The sequence below is a fragment of the Tachysurus vachellii genome, chromosome 12, assembly GCF_030014155.1.
Source record: "Tachysurus vachellii isolate PV-2020 chromosome 12, HZAU_Pvac_v1, whole genome shotgun sequence".
In the NCBI taxonomy this organism is placed as follows: Eukaryota; Metazoa; Chordata; class Actinopteri; order Siluriformes; family Bagridae; genus Tachysurus; species Tachysurus vachellii.
Window position 1 is genome coordinate 26870462 of NC_083471.1, and position 17500 is coordinate 26887961.

Consider the following 17500-nt stretch of genomic DNA (forward strand, 5'->3'; position numbering starts at 1 on the left):
TCGGTGTTGGAAGCTTCACGCTGGACTGAATGTTGGACAGAGAGAAATTCAGAGACAGCTTGTCCACATTTGAGGCTCGTTGTTGTCCTGCTGAGTTATTAATACACTTCTAGTGGTCTAGCTGTGCTGAAGTACACTAGTCATAATGAAAGCCTCCATGTAGCTGGACATCTTCACGTAAACCTGCAGCACACAGGTGCCACCTCTACAGGGAGGTTAAACCTGCCGTTAGCGCCCACTTCACCTCTTAGCATGCTAACCAGGCTTGTTAATGACACACACAATGCCATGGAGGTGCTGTGCTAATCTTTAGTTTGGGTTTAAAAATAAATTATATCTCTAAGATGATACATAGGCAATTATTTTGGCTAGTTTTCCCACAAAGTCGATCCAGGATACGATCTGTGTTGCCATTCTTCGTTAGCACTGTAATTATACAGAAATACAAACTTTTTGAAATGTTTCATGTTAATATTTAAAACATAAATACACATACGAGCACGTATGGTGTTAAACATGGACATTAGCATAGTTTAATATGAGTCACATGACTATTGAACATCAGCATTTTAACATTTTCATTTGTGTTCCTTCACGTGACTCACATTTGAATTTTAATGTACTTATTAACATAGCATTAGCTAGCACTAGCTCTCACAAGCTGCGAGCTACTACACCATTTAAGCTTAATAAAAACCATTAGCATTTTAATTAATGGTGGGACACACACACATCACACACACACATCACACACACACAAACCACACAATTATACACATGACAAAAATCATACAACAAACACTACACACAATTACACACTCACCACACACACACATCACACACATACACACAAACCACACAATTATACACATGACAAAAATCATACAACAAACACTACACACAATTACACACTCACCACACACACACATACACACAAACCACACAATTATACACATGACAAAAAATATACAACACACCATACACAATTATACACACAACACACACACATTATTATACACACCATCCACAATTATACACACAACACACACAAACAAAAACCATGCAATTATACACACAAAAAAATACAACACACACCATACACAATTATACACTCACCACACACAAACACACACACAAACCACACAATTATACACACGACAAAAAACATACAACACACCCCATACACAATTATACACACAATACACACACATTTTTACACACACCATACACAATTATACACACAACACACACACAAACAAAAACCACGCAATTATACACACAAAAATATACAACACACACCATACACAATTATACACTCACCACACACAAACACACACACACACAAACCACACAATTATACACACGACAAAAAACATACAACACACACCATACACAATTATACACACAACACACACACATTTTTACACACACCATACACAATTATACACACAACACAGACATTTTTACACACACCATAGCACTAGCTCTCACAAGCTGCGAGCTACTACACCATTTAAGCTTAATAAAAACCATTAGCATTTTAATTAACATTGAATAATAGCATTGTATTAGTGCAGGTGTTACTATTACTTCAGGAATCTTGTTGTTGTTGAACATTTTTAGCTTTTAGCATAAATGTTAATATTGCTGTTGACTAGCAGTGTTACTTGACTACCTGCTTTATCATTGTTCTTAGCATAGTGATTAGCACAGTAGTCGTTTAATGTGTTTCTAGCAAAGCTTTAAGCTAGCAGATTGAACAACCAGACAGTTATAAAAGAACGCGTCTTTTTTTATTACTGTGTCGTCACTGAAGTCGTTAAACAGCAGACAGACTCCTATCTCGCAATACGGAACGAATCGTCTAGCTTTAGTCATGTATTAAATCACTGCTGTGTAAACTGAAAGAAAATCGTATCTTGTCCAATCATAAAATTCTTACAGTATCCTACTGTGCCTTCTGTAGTATTTAATATCATATCATTCATCATATCAGATCATATAGTATTATAACGTATCATAGCATTTGAATTGTTTTTATATCACATCGTATAGAATCATATTGTATAATGCAGCAAATAGTAACATATTTTTATTACAGTATTGTAACAAATCGTATCATTATTATAGATATCGTATATGATATCGTATCGTATCGGATTATATCGTATCATATCGGATTATATCGTATCATATCGGATTATATCGTATCATATCGGATTGTATCGTATCGTATCATATTGTATTGTATCATTTATATCGTACCATGTGGAAGGCTGAGATTTACACTTCTAACAGCTACTACTGTTTCTCATGAGAGCTAAAAGGCCACGCCCACAAGCAATATGAGCGACTTGTCGCATCACTAGCCCGTGCGCAGCATTATATTTTGAACGTTGCATCACACACTGATGACACGCTGCTAATCCACTGACGAGGTTCCTCATCCTGGATGAATCTGAAGGAGCCTCACATGTGTCCGTATATCGGGCCAACTTCATTACCGCACCAGATGGACTGACAATTAGCTTCCATTTCCCTCGATGGTGGAGGAAGAGAGGAGTGAGAGAGCGAGGGAGGAGGAAGTGAAGAAGGAGGATGGGGAGGGGTGTAGAGGAAAAGTAATGGTTTTTGTTTTCATTTACATGGCGAGTTATTCCATTTTAATGCAGCACCTCTGGGAGGCAGCAACATTAAAAGGCTGTCGTTGAGTAATGGAGTCGAACGGCGAGCAGGGACACGACAGGGAGAAATGAAATTAGCAATTTGGCTCGGTGATTACGCCTCCCGCTGAGGCACTTCCTGCTGATTTAAGGACGCGAGACGTTTAGGGACGTCACATCGCGTTACACCTCAAGGTTAAATTTGAAAATGGGGCATGTTACCTAGTGGTGGGACACACACACATCACACACACACATCACACACACACACACAAACCACACAATTATACACATGACAAAAATCATACAACAAACACTACACACAATTACACACTCACCACACACACACATCACACACATACACACAAACCACACAATTATACACATGACAAAAATCATACAACAAACACTACACACAATTACACACTCACCACACACACACATACACACAAACCACACAATTATACACATGACAAAAAATATACAACACACCATACACAATTATACACACAACACACACACATTATTATACACACCATCCACAATTATACACACAACACACACAAACAAAAACCATGCAATTATACACACAAAAAAATACAACACACACCATACACAATTATACACTCACCACACACAAACACACACACAAACCACACAATTATACACACGACAAAAAACATACAACACACCCCATACACAATTATACACACAATACACACACATTTTTACACACACCATACACAATTATACACACAACACACACACAAACAAAAACCACGCAATTATACACACAAAAATATACAACACACACCATACACAATTATACACTCACCACACACAAACACACACACACACAAACCACACAATTATACACACGACAAAAAACATACAACACACACCATACACAATTATACACACAACACACACACATTTTTACACACACCATACACAATTATACACACAACACAGACATTTTTACACACACCATACACAATTATACACTCACCACACACAAACACACACACACACAAACACACAATTATACACGCGACAAAAAACATACAACACACACCATACACAATTGTACACACAACACACACACATTTTTACATACACCATACACAATTATACACACAACACACAAACATTTTTACACACACCATTCACAATTATACACACAACACACACACAAACAAAAACCACACAATTATACACACAAGAAAATACAACATACAAAATACACAATTATACACACGACATAAAACATACAACACACACTATACACAATTATACACACTACACACATTTTTACACACACCGTACACAATTATACACTCATCACACACAAACACACACACACACACACACACAAACCACACAATTATACACACGACATAAAACATACAACACACACCATACACAATTATACACACAACACACGCATTTTTACACACACCATACACAATTATACACACAATACACACACATTTTTACACACACCATACACAATTATACACACAACACACACACAAACAAAAACCACGCAATTATACACACAAAAAATACAACACACACCATACACAATTATACACTCACCACACACAAACACACACACACACAAACTACACAATTATACACACAACAAAAAACATACAACACACACCATACACAATTATACACACAACACACACACATTTTTACACACACCATACACAATTATACACACAACACAGACATTTTTACACACACCATACACAATTATACACTCACCACACACAAACACACACACACACAAACCACACAATTATACACACGACAAAAAACATACAACACACACCATACACAATTGTACACACAACACACACACATTTTTACATACACCATACACAATTATACACACAACACACAAACATTTTTACACACACCATTCACAAGTATACACACAACACACACACAAACAAAAACCACACAATTATACACACAAAAAAATACAACATACAAAATACACAATTATACACACGACATAAAACATACAACACACACTATACACAATTATACACACTACACACATTTTTACACACACCGTACACAATTATACACTCATCACACACACACACACACACACACACAAACCACACAATTATACACACAACACACGCATTTTTACACACACCATACACAATTATACACACAAAAAAATACAACACACACCATACACAATTATACACACAAAAAAATACAACACACACCATACACAAACACACACATACACAAACCACACAATTATACACACGACATAAAACATACAACACACACCATACACAATTATACACACAACACACACACATTTTTACACACACCATACACAATTATACACACAACACACACACATTTTTACACACACCATACACAATTATACACACAACACACACACACACATGTATATAGATATATATTTTTAAACCTTCCCCTCCCCAGCTCTCCCATAGAAGAGGGAAAATTAATACAAAATGGAAGGAAGAAGGAGAAAAGTAAAGAGAAAAAAAAGAACCACAAACACATATACAGAGTGTGTGTAAGTACAGAGAGAAGAACATATGTGTGTATTTTATTATTCATGTTTTTTCTCATCCACTATTTCCCTCCTGATTTTCCTCTCTGTTCTGCTTCCCTCCTGTCCGACTCAATAACGCAGGAGAGACGGAGGAGAGACGGAGGGAGACGTGTCCCCTCCTTTATTCAGCGTCAGATCCGTTTAAAAGTGTCGCTCAGTTCCGCTGGAGCCTCGGAGGCCTCAGCTGGCACGGTAATAAAGCAGTTCGAGGATGCAGATACACTTTACTGTAACGGGCTGTGTTCAATTCCCCGTGTGACAGATGGGCCCGTGTTTTATCCGCATCCCCTCAGGGCTGCACAAATCAGAGTGCTGCGTTCGCTGCCAGAGCTGAACAGAAAGGACATTTCTTTTTCTTTCTCTCTCTCGCTCTTGTCTCGTCTCGTCTCTCTCCAGGGACTCGGGACAAGACGTGTCCTCTCGGGAATATTTGGCTTAATCAGTGAAAAAGAAACACTGCTAATTGGACTGATCCACTTTTTTTCACTTGCTTCTGTAGTCTTTTTGAACCTCACTTTACTCAAACAGGGCTGAAAAATCAACAGCTTCATCCTCATCCTCATCCTCATCCTGTGTGTTCCATTTCAAAGAAATCACTGATGTGAAATTCCAAAACATGTCCTTTTGATAGAAGACATTTGGTGTCATTTAGTGAGTTCGGTCCGAGACGTATCGGTCTGATCTCCGTGTTCAGATTATCATCATCACCTGTGTGAAGTTCACACCTCTGAGGTTAGCAGATTGACTTTTACTCCCAAATCTAAGTTCTGGTCATTTCAGTTCCTTCAGCATCACAGGTCAGTGTAACACTCTAAGGAAAGTGATATCTGCCCTCTTCTGTATACATCCTTGCCGTGATTCTTTAGCGTCTCTGAGCTTGACAGGAGAGTGTGAGAATATGCCCCGCCCACCTAGACAGAACAGATCGTCTCTCCTAACCGATGATCCTCAGATGAAACTCTACATTTTCTGTTAATGAGATCAGATTTTTAGTGTGTTATAGATTTATCGGATGAACGATGAACAGATCTGATTGGACGGTGCGGTCTGATCATTAGCACGCTGTTTATGGTTATAGATCTTTGTGCAGTGTGCGGTTACGGCTCATTGTGTAGAATCACGAGAGCGCAAACGATTTACACTAATGAGGTAAAGGATATTCCGTAAACTGGAGCCTTCCGTGGAAAAGAGCTGATGGATTTATCCGATCTATAAAGGTGTGGAGACGCCGTCTCTGTTCACACAGAGGACTAGAAATCCTAAAGCCCAGCCTCCACATCAAGGAAACACAATGATACGTGTTGAAAAGTCGTGTATGTTTCTAAAGAGCAGCACGTGTTCAGTTTTCCCTTAATGTCAGCGGTCGAGTGAACAAGGGCGTGTTTGAGACGCTGCCTATGACAGATTCACATCTTTAATCTTTTCTATCTTCCGTTAGCTCGCCATCACTTTTGCACTGTGCTGTAAATCGATCTCCCAATCAGCAAGCACAATTTGAAAACCACACACACACACAGACACACACACACCACAGAAAGAAAAAAGCGAGTGAGATACAGGAAAGAGAGGAAGCTGAACCACCGAGTTTTCCACCGTTGGGGTTTTTAGTTTTTTATCGTAGTGACAGCGGCGCTTTGTGTCTCGCTTCTCAGTGTGAGAGAGAAAATAAACGTCCCACCACAAGATGAAGCGATAAACAGAGCGTGGGGAAAAACTGCAGAGACAGAGAGAGAGAGAGAGAGAGAGAGAGAGAGAGAGAAACAGACACACAAACAGACAGGCAGATAATGTGTTTTTGTGTAAATGTAAATGTGAAGGATGAGAGGATGAATTGATAAATAAATAAATATAGAAATAAAGACTGGGTGTTTGTGTGGCGCTTTTTGATGATGTCATTGCGCTTCTCCTCATCCTGTGGTGGTGTCTGATGGAGACACATCAGCCTTCCCGTTTTCTTTTCTGGGGATTTGATTGAATCGCGTCTCAGTCGGAGCAAAGAGACGCGGCGACATTTTCATTTTAGCTGCTCCTCAGAGCCGGTGATTAGACCAAAAAATCAAATGAGCCGGCGAGTGCTACGGGCGCAGGGGAAAAAAACCAGGAGAAAGACGAGAAGAAAACGGCGTCGGCCCTCCATTAGCTGGAGTGAGGGAGCGGAGCGGGATTGATGTGCATCATCACCTCGGGAAGTTTCGCAGAGAGAAAATTAAAAGGATTTTTCATCCCTGACTCTGCCCTCGGTCTATAACCAAAACCCGCAGAGTGATGTCGTAAAAAACGGCCGTTAAACCTGAAACCTCCTGATGAACACCGACTCGTCCAACTCGTCAGACCTCCCGGGAAAAACACACTTTACACACTTCAAGGACTTTATTCAGGGACGTATTGATCGGGACAAGATTCTGAAATACTGTCACACCTCCGCCTCTTTCTCCTCTTCCTCCTCTTCTTCCTCCTCGTCTCCACCATCTTAACCAACACAACAAACCTGAGCGTGGAGACAAAGACAGAAAGTGATGTCATACATCAGCTGTAGAAATATTCTTATATTTAGTTTAAAATATTAAAGTCATTAACTGTTGGGTTTACTGAAGTAAATCTGATCTAAAATCTGATCTAAATGCTCACACAGCAGCTTTAGTCACGCCAATCTGAGTGGGTGTGGACTCATATGCTAATGAGCGTACTTGATTGACAGTTTTCTGTCTCAGACTCCACCTGCGTATCATTTAAGCAGCTAAACACAGCGTTGTCTTGCTAGTTTAGATTAGCTTTGACTCGCTAAGTCAGATTGTGTTCTGAAATTGTGTATTGAAATGTTTAAGATCCACATAAATATTTTCTACATCATTTTTATAGTATGATGTAAAAAATATTGGCACCCTGGGACTGACAGTGCTGTGGTACTCCTGGGCTTTTTACAGCCTATTAGCATCATGGTTGTGCGCGTCCTCGCTCCTGATACAGCGTTCTGTCAGAATAAACAGAGCTCTCACTCTTACAGGATGCAGAGATACTGAAATATTATTATATTAGCGTCCGCTGCCAAGCAGATCCACCGTGTTTTTTACTCTCTCTCGGCTCTCTGCAGTCCATTAGCCACGCTGGTCATTAGCGATAACCAAAGGGAAGCCATTAGGGAGAGAAAAGCGGTAACGGCGCGCACCGGCTCATCGGCTCTGGGGTCGAAATCTCTCTCGATTAAGCACAAAGGCCGTGGGGTAAAGCGCTTTTTAATCGACTAGTGCTTGATAAAGATAGAACACTAATGCGCTAGAGCGGCTGTTAGAACACTGCCTTAGTGTTTCAGTGTAAAGTCTGAGTGCGTTAAACACCACGCTTTTATTCTTCTCACTAATCAAACACTCCAGATTGCTGCACTACACATCAGATCAGACTATCACTGCGCTCTGATTGGCTGAGATCAAACTAACACTGCACTCTGATTGGCTATCAGTTGTTATTCATTTGTTCTTTGTTTACTTTGTATTTATTTAGTTATTTTTTTTTTCTTTCTTTTTTATTTTCTCTCTTTCTTACTTACTTCCTTTTTTCGTTCTTTTTTCTTCTTATGTACTGAAGTGATTGTTTATTTCAGTTTTTAAATCTAAATGACCTTCTTATTAAAGGTTTTAAACTTAAGACAGAAATTAAATACATGCAACGTTTATTTCATTTGATTTATTTTACACACCGCAGAATTGCTGAATTACTGAATCCTAATTGATCAAAAGATATACAGTATAAATAATTTATATTATAAATAATATATATATTTACATTTATAATCCCACTGTTAGTGTTTATAATGATTTATAATCCCACGCTCAGTGTTTATGATGATTTATAATCCCACTCTCAGTGTTTATAATGATTATAATCCCACTCTCAGTGTTTATAATGATTTATAATCCCACTGTTAGTGTTTATAATGATTATAATCCCACTCTGAGTGTTTATAATGATTATAATCCCACTCTCAGTGTTTATAATGATTATAATCCCACTCTCAGTGTTTATAATGATTATAATCCCACTCTCAGTGTTTATAATGATTATAATCCCACGCTCAGTGTTTATAATGATTTATAATCCCACTCTCAGTGTTTATAATGATTTATAATACCACTGTTAGTGTTTATAATGATTTATAATCCCACTGTTAGTGTTTATAATGATTATAATCCCACTCTGAGTGTTTATAACGATTTATAATCCCACTCTCAGTGTTTATAATGATTTATAATCCCACTCTCAGTGTTTATAATGATTTATAATCCCACTCTCTGTTGTTTATAACGATTTATAATCCCACTCTCAGTGTTTATAATGATTTATAATCCCACTCTCAGTGTTTATAATGATTTATAACCCCACTATTAGTGTTTATAATGATTTATAACCCCACTATTAGTGTTTATAATGACTATAATACCACTGTTAGTGTTTATAATTATTTTTCATTGTCATTTTGATTCTACAATATACATTTTTTAGAATTCAACACTGTTATTTCACAGACGTCAGAGTTAAATGTGAGCCCATGACATGTCACTGTGAGTTTTTTTAATTGTGCACGCAGCTGAAGTCCTGGTGAAATTCATCATTTTCTTCTAGTGAAGCAGGACGCTGAGCTCATACAGAGTGTCAGTCAGTATTACAGCTAACTCACGTCCAGGACAAATCACCCGCTAAATAAACCAGTTTTAATTACGGGGAGGAAAAATAATGGATAATTGCATTTTGTATCACACCGCCAGGAATTAAACGGAGAGAAATGAACCTAATTTAGTCTGCCTTTTTGCTGACGTGGTGAGAGACGGAGCAAACGCAAAACAAGCAGCGAGATGCCAGAGTTAATTTGGAAGCATGTCTGTGTAAAATAATGATGTGGGGAGAGGGGGAGAGACGGGGGTGGAGAGAGAGAGCGAGTGAAAGAGAGAGAAAGACAGAGAGATAGACGTAGAGAGAGAGACAGACAGAGAAAGAGTGAGACAGATGGTCGTATATTAAGTAAAAAGGAAGGAAGTGGTGTGTTCACACTTCATTACTGCATTCCGTCTCTTGTTAATAAAAAGCTGAGTGCTACAAATGTGTTGATGGAGAGGTGTTTCTATTTACACAGTCCAGAGAGAGAGAGAGAGAGAGAGAGAGAGAGAGAGAGAGAGAGAGAGAGAGAAAATACATTAAATAATTAAGTCTGAACGCTGTATTTACACTACTGCATTTCAGCTGTAATTTTTTTTCAGTTATAAAACATTTTATTATCTGTGAAAAATTGAAAGAAATGCAAAGATATTTTAGTCTAATTGTGTTGTTATGGTAACAGAGAAAAAGATATATTGTGATATTTAGCTGTCATTCGGGAAGACTTACTCCTACACTATTACACTTGACCCTCATCTACACTCGATCCCTTGCCTACACTAGATCCCTCATCTACACAGCATCCCTTCTCTGTACTCGATCCCCACATCCACACAACATCCCTTCTCTGTACTCGATCCCCACATCCACACAACATCCCTTCTCTGTACTCTCATATTCTTTATCTTACTTCCATTTGATCTGTCCTCTGCACACTCAGACAGTTTCTCCACTCGATCCCTCATCTACACTGGATCCCAATTTAATATTTACACACGATCCAGTATCTATACTGGATCCCCTATCTCCATTCAGTCTCTCATCTACATGCGATATCTACATCTACATTTAATCCTTCATTACCACTTGAAGCCTCTTTGCATGCTTGATTCCTCATAATCACTCGATCCCACTGATCCCTTGTCTATACTAATCTATATTTGATCCCTCATTTCCATTCATCCATCATCTACATTCGGTCTCATTTTTAAACTCAATCCTTTGTCTATATTTTAACTGTTATCTGTAATTGCTCCTTTGTCTGCATCTCTCTCTCTCTCTCTCTCTCTCTCAACCTCCCTCTCTTTCTGTTCTCCTCTGTCATTAAAAAAGTGAGGGATAAACACGCTGTTCTCACAAAGGCCACTGATCATAGTGTTTAAGAAAAGTGTCCAAGTACAGGAGAGAGCAATACATCACAGAGAAAACACACACACACACACACACACACACACACACACACACACACACTGTGTTTATTTGTGAGTATATAAGTGTAGTTCTTTCTCTCCTGAATGCACAGTAGTAAAAGGTTTTGACAACTTTTAAATAAAATTGAATATGGATGGGATGGGCGGAGTCATGGGGTGGGGCGTTACAAACAATAATCAGTTCATCTGTAGTCATAAAAAAACAAACACACACTTCCTGTGCAGCAGGTTTGTTGTGCCATATTGTGCAGTCAATATGGCAGATCACAAGCCATTTAGTGTGAGTGTGTGTGTGTGTGTGTGTGTGTGTGTGAGTGTGTGTGTGTGTGTGTGTGTGTGTGTGAGTGTGTGTGTGTGTGTTGGTGAAAAGCATCATTCTCACTGCAGTGTAAAATAATGTTCATGTTTGTCTTTTGCTCCTCCTCTTCATGTGACCTTCAGCACCTGCTCTCTCTTTTAAATAAAGTTTTCTTTTTTTTCAAATATGTCAGTGTGTTTCCTGCAATCACTGTCAGGATAGAGAGGGGTGAAGGACACAAAACCTCCCACACACACACACACACACACACACACACACACACACACACACACACACACACACACACTTATTCCCATTTCTCCTCCCACACATTTCTCTAATGCTGCATTTCTTTAGAACGATAAACAGAAACAGAAGCAAATCTCTGAATATTTGCATATTACACTTTCTAGCTAATCCTTCTACATCCTAAAGTAATATAGAACATAAAAATACAGTGTATCTCTGGTGGTGTCTCTCTGACAGGGTTCTATTTCTGATGATGGTGTCTCTCTGACTGTTGTATCTCTGATGATGTCTCTCTGACAGTGTTCTATTTCTGATGATGGTGTCTCTCTGACAGTGTTGTATCTCTGATGATGGTGTCTATGACAGTGTTCTATTTCTGATGATGGTGTCTCTCTGACTGTTGTATCTCTGCTGATGGTGTCTCTCTGACAGTGTTGTATCTCTGATGATGGTGTCTCTCTGACAGTGTTGTATCTCTGATGGTGTCTCTCTGACAGTGTTGTATCTCTGATGATGGTGTCTCTCTGACAGTGTTGTATCTCTGATGATGGTGTCTCTCTGACAGTGTTGCATCTCTGATGATGGTGTCTCTCTGACTGTTGTATCTCTGATGGTGTCTCTCTGACAGTGTTGCATCTCTGATGATGGTGTCTCTCTGACTGTTGTATCTCTGATGGTGTCTCTCTGACAGTGTTGTATCTCTGATGATGGTGTCTCTCTGACAGTGTTGTATCTCTGATGGTGTCTCTCTGACAGTGTTGCATCTCTGATGATGGTGTCTCTCTGACAGTGTTGTATCTCTGATGATGGTGTCTCTCTGACAGTGTTGCATCTCTGATGATGGTGTCTCTCTGACAGTGTTGTATCTCTGATGATGGTGTCTCTCTGACAGTGTTGTATCTCTGATGGTGTCTCTCTGACAGTGTTGTATCTCTGATGATGGTGTCTCTCTGACAGTGTTGTATCTCTGATGATGGTGTCTCTCTGACAGTGTTGCATCTCTGATGATGGTGTCTCTCTGACTGTTGTATCTCTGATGGTGTCTCTCTGACAGTGTTGCATCTCTGATGATGGTGTCTCTCTGACTGTTGTATCTCTGATGGTGTCTCTCTGACAGTGTTGTATCTCTGATGATGGTGTCTCTCTGACAGTGTTGTATCTCTGATGGTGTCTCTCTGACAGTGTTGCATCTCTGATGATGGTGTCTCTCTGACTGTTGTATCTCTGATGGTGTCTCTCTGACAGTGTTGCATCTCTGATGATGGTGTCTCTCTGACTGTTGTATCTCTGATGGTGTCTCTCTGACAGTGTTGTATTTCTGATGATGGTGTCTCTCTGACAGTGTTGTATCTCTGATGATGGTGTCTCTCTGACAGTGTTGTATCTCTGATGATGGTGTCTCTCTGACAGTGTTGTATCTCTGATGGTGTCTCTCTGACAGTGTTGTATCTCTGATGATGGTGTCTCTCTGACTGTTGTATCTCCATTGACACAGCGTGTGTGTGTGTGTATGTGTGTAGCAGGAGGTGAGGTATGGTGTTGTTTGCCCTTGGACTTGGTTGATTATTTACAGATGTGACGTTTATTCACCCCGAGTCACGCAGCTGAGACGCAGAAGGTAAATCAATATTTAACCGGTTTGTATCAGCGCTTTATTACACTGAGATTATTCCAGATTACAGCTCATGTGGCTCTTGCATCTAGACTATACAGTGTAAATAACAGTGATTTGAGACACAGCCCATATGCTCTTCAGCTGATATTAGAATTATAATTTCACTCATCTGTGCATTTTATGTATCCAGCGGGTTAACAGCTCTTTCCCTTAGGGGGCAGCGTAGAGCTCAAACATCTTGGTTATATTATTTTAGTACTTCTTATGATTTAACACATCAGTAGTTAATTTATTAACAGCATTGTGACCGACGTACATGTCACATTAGACCTTTACGTCTGTCTTGTTTACGCCGCACCACGTGAACACTCAGTGATCTTAGCGAAGTTCCAAAGAGGACGTGTGCGGAGGCCATCTTATATCATCTCTGTTATCAGACAGAAATCCAAACTAGAAGCTTTTATCAGTCAGAAAACATTGTTCTGTAAAGTCTCTCTGAAGGACGACGGTTCAGGAGTCGACTCCTCAGACGCAGAAGATTTCAGAGTAGATTTCCGACCCCACGCAGGTCTTCAGTAAAAGATAATAAATTTTTAATGTTTGGGGATCAGAGGCTCCTAACTCAGAGACTGCTGTGTAGCGCTTTATTTCATTCTCAGCGCTTCAGTGGGCCGTGTGACGGAAATAACATCTGTTTTACAGCAGAATCTCCTGTCACAAACAATCAGCGCTCATAAATTCTAGGTGTGCTGACCTTATAAAGTGGCTTTGACCCCTAGGATGAGGAGTCAGGAATGAGCTATGGTACATTACACACACAAACACACACACACACACACACACACACACACACATAATGTGTTTAACACGTGCTCTCCCTCAACAGTTACAGATCTTACAGAAAGTTTTGATGAAGAATATTTGATATTCATATGGTCACTGTACTGTATTGGAGTGTGTGTGTGTGTGTGTGTGTGTGTGTGTGTGTGTGTGTGTGTGTGTTTTAATGCACTGCAAGTCCATACGAGTGTCTTTCAGATTTAAACTCTATAATCTGATGTGTTTTGTCTTTATTATAAATATGATTTCTAATAAATATACTTGAATTTAAATCTCTTAATAGAAATTTGTTTTATCCTTTAAGCTTTTTGTTGCACTATTTGTTGTAGAATTTGGTTGAACTGTGACCTACGGTAATACGACCTGTACACAGTTACACGGCACGTAAACAGCAATCTGCTGTTACTGTGGTGACTAAAATAGCACCGGTTAATTACTGAGTTATTCTGAACCAAATCAGCACAAAGTGTTTTATTCCTCTTCCTCATCTGCTTATTACAGGCGTTATTAATTAAAGATCCACACGGTGTAGGGGATAAACAAACAAACAAGCGATAAAATTAATTAATTAATTAATAAACAACTGAATAAATGATAACTAAGCGTGCTGTTCATCACTGTGTAATAATGTAGGACCTGAGTGTGAAGGTCAGGAGACTTTCTACATCAACACCTAAATAAACTCCTGTATCACAGCTGTAATGGATCCAGCTCTTAAAAACCACACGGTAATTAAAGTGTTTTCCCCCATGACATCATCAGGGTTTATATCTCCCAGTAAAACAGCCTCTCTCTCTCTCTCTCTCTCTCTCTCTCTCTCTCTTTCTCTATATTTTCCTCTTCAGCTCCTTTTAAGAGTCCACTTAAGGCCTCTTTTGTAGCTCCAGATGTTTTGTGTGGCTATTTATTTAGCTCGTAAACAGGACGCCAAAAGCGTCTGCTGTAATGATGGAGAGGGGAAACGGCAATTACGCTGCAGCAGAGCTTTTTTACAGAGCAGCGCTGCCCGTTTCATTTCATTCAGCTCTGGGGGGAAATAGAGAGAGAGAGAAAGAGAGAGAGAAAAGGGAGAGAAAAGGAGAGAGAAAAGGGAGAGAGAGAAAGAGATTTTTATCAGAGGAATTTTTTTATCGCTCTGTAAAGGAAAGTGGGAGAGCGTTAGCAGATTGAAATGCAAATCGTAACATTTTTGGAATTCATCAGGGGCCAAAGCGGGAGGCGTAACAACAAACACGGCACAGCGAGAGTTTAGCGTGAAAAGGAAACGAACAGCGGGCGCTTTTCCTCGTCGTAGCACAACCTCTCACACCTCCGTCTGGTCTCTATTCTGTAAAAAAAAAGAAAAAATTAAAAAACAGAAGGTGCTGAACTTGGAGGCTGGGGAGTGAAAAAAAAAAAGTAAACGGTGGTGACATCGCTAATTGTTCCGTCCTCAAAGAGAGACTCGCTAGAGACTGATTTATAGACTCATTTATTTCAGATGGTGTGTTGAAAATACGGTTAAAAAAACAATTACCGTAACCTCAGGAAGAAACAGCGAGGGGAGTCACTGTAATAGAAAACATAGCTAGCTGAAAACCTGCTAGCTTCTAAGCTAATAATTAGTTAGCATATGAGGTGTGAAGTCCTGCGAGTTGAGAAAATGTAAAACATCTAACGTACACTTCGTCAGCTAGTCGACTGTGTTAGCATTAGATTAGCCAGATTAACTAGCGAGTTAAGGGTGAGGACAGAGGGAATCGGATCGTTCTAATTTATAAACCATTTTAGTAGAGAGAATAATGAAATGTTAGCATGTTAGCATACTAGCTTTAGCGAAGGTGAAAATATTAGCATTTCAAACAACTACTCAAATTCTCACATTCTATCAGTCAGCTGTCTGTCTGTCTGTCTGTCTGACATTTTCTGCATATCTGCTCAAATGTTGATCTGTGTGTGTGTGTGTGTGTGTGTGTGTGTGTGTGTGAGAGAGAGAGAGAGAGAGAGAGAGAGAAACAATCTCTCTTGCTCTTTTTTCTCTCTCTCTCCCCAGATAATCATTCATTCTTTTCTCCAGTCAGTCAGTCAGTTCTGTTTTTTTTTCCTCTCTCTCCTCTTGTCTGTTAGCCTCAGCAGGAATTCCTCCTCTAATCTGTGCTAGTCTGCTGCTAGCGTTAACCTCTGCTAGCATGGTGGTGTCCAGATGGTGTCATTAGCGTAGCCCTGGCTGAACATGTCTCCTCATTTTCAGCAGCTCTCCCTTCTGAAGCAGCTAATGATGTGAACTTTAGCTTGTCAGGGTCAGAATGCTAATGATAGTATTTGGGGATAAACTGCACTAGTTGTATTTCTCGCTCTGACGTTTCTTAGCAGGGATTTCACCATGCTAGCATGCTATCTCACTATCTCGCTAGCTTTGATGTTCACTAGCATGGCAGGTGTGTTTTAATTAGTGCAGGCTAATTAGCAGACTAACAAAAGCAACACACTGCTTGACAAGGCCTTCCACTGGATCTGGATCTGCTAATGATGTTCTTTAGTACGATGGAGTCTCTTTGCTAATGACTTCATGCTAATGATTGAACTTTAGAGTGAATTTTTTTCTGATTATCTTTGAAACATTTCTGATGGCCCCGTTTTTCATCTCACAGGGATGTGTTAGCATGTTGCTAGCTTTCATGTTTCCTAGCATGGCACTGTTTAGAAGATGTGAATAAGCATTGGCAAATTAGCATAGCACAGGCACCACACTGCACTGCACTCTCATTTAACTAACATACACTTGTAACACAAGCTAGCTTATTTATTATTACCAGTTGGCATGTATCCTTTTCCTGTTTGACTGTTAGCTGAAGTACAATTCAATGTATTAAATGATCATTTTTAGCCTGTATAAGAACAAGTTAGCAGGATTTTAAGAAAGAGGCAAAAGTAAAACACCTGAACACATCTCACCAGGTCTGCTAGTTAGCTAGCTTTGCTAATCATCATGGCCACTCTGGTACTGGATTGTAGCTAATAAGCTAGCTTGTGCTATAACTGGTGTCTGTCAGTGGAGTGTGTTAGCCAAAGGTTATTAGCTTATGATACAGTTCTGTCATTAGTGTAGCTTAATCACTAGCTAGCTTTAAGGTCAACTCAAATACAGCGGTGATTCAGTGC

At 39.5% G+C, this 17500-nt stretch overlaps 1 protein-coding gene and 1 long non-coding RNA gene across 8 annotated transcripts in view; one reads left to right on the top strand and one right to left on the bottom strand.

The window, feature by feature from the left end:
* fbrsl1 (fibrosin-like 1) overlaps positions 1-17500 on the top strand; it is a 205231-nt gene that overhangs the window by 61976 nt on the left and 125755 nt on the right. The window lies entirely within an intron of this gene.
* The window catches only part of LOC132854633 (uncharacterized), a 47660-nt gene continuing 37615 nt past the window's right edge, over positions 7456-17500 (bottom strand). The window contains exon 3 of the long non-coding RNA XR_009649271.1: positions 7456-7768. This is a non-coding gene — a long non-coding RNA (uncharacterized LOC132854633). The remainder of the gene's footprint in view (positions 7769-17500) is intronic.